The following is a 1,025-nucleotide window of genomic DNA, read 5'->3' on the forward strand; positions in this document are numbered from 1 at the left end:
AGCACTGCTGCCTCACAGCACCAGGGACCCTGGTTCAATTCCTGCATTGGGTGACTGTTTGTGTGTTGCACATTCTCTCCGTATCTGTGTGGATTTCCTCTGGATGCTCCAGTTTTCTCCCACAGTCCAACAGATGTGCTGGCCAGGTGAATTGGCTATGCTAAATTGCCGATAGTGTTAGGTGCATTAGTTGGGGTAAATATAGGGCAGAGGAATGGGTCTGGTGGATTATTCTTCGGATGGTCAATGTGGACTTGTTGGGCCGAAGGGCCTGTTTCCATACAGTAGGGAATCTAATCTAATCTTTTCCCTGGGGTTGGGGAGTCCAGAACTAGAGGACATAGATTTAGGATGAGAGGGGAAAAATATAAAAGAGACCTAAGGGGCAACTTTTTCACACAGAGGGTGGTATGTGTAGGAATGAGTTGCCAGAAGAAGTGGTGGAGGCTGGTACAATTGCAACATTTAAAAGGCATCTGAATGGGCATATGAATAAGAAGGGTTTGGAGGGATATGGGCTGGATGCTGGTTGGGTTGGGATATCTGGTCAGCATGGATGAGTTGGACCGAAGGGTCTGTTTCTGTGCTGTGCATCTGTATGACTGTGATTCTATATCAGCTCAAAAAGAAAAACAAAATATAGTTTTCACAAGATCACCTATTGCTGCACTAAAAGAAGAGATTGCATGAAAAAAAACATACAGCAAAGGAGGCTATTTGATCCATCAGTTTTGTGCTGGCTTTTTGAAAGAATGATGCATTAGTCTTCCTCCCTTCTTCTTTTAAAATCAATCTGCAAATTTCTGCTTTTCAGTAAATATTCATTACCCTTTTGAAAATGTGTATTCTAAACTGATGTTTTGATTTTTATATTTGCTGATCTGCCACATGTGAAAATCACCAGCGATAATATGTTGTGTCATGTAATCTATAATATATCATTGCCTTGTAGTGTACCAAGACTACAAGGCTATTTTCTAGAAACAGAGCAACCATAAAGTAAATAAAATACCTCAGTGATGATG

This window comes from Chiloscyllium plagiosum, chromosome 24 (genome assembly GCF_004010195.1).
Source record: "Chiloscyllium plagiosum isolate BGI_BamShark_2017 chromosome 24, ASM401019v2, whole genome shotgun sequence".
In the NCBI taxonomy this organism is placed as follows: Eukaryota; Metazoa; Chordata; class Chondrichthyes; order Orectolobiformes; family Hemiscylliidae; genus Chiloscyllium; species Chiloscyllium plagiosum.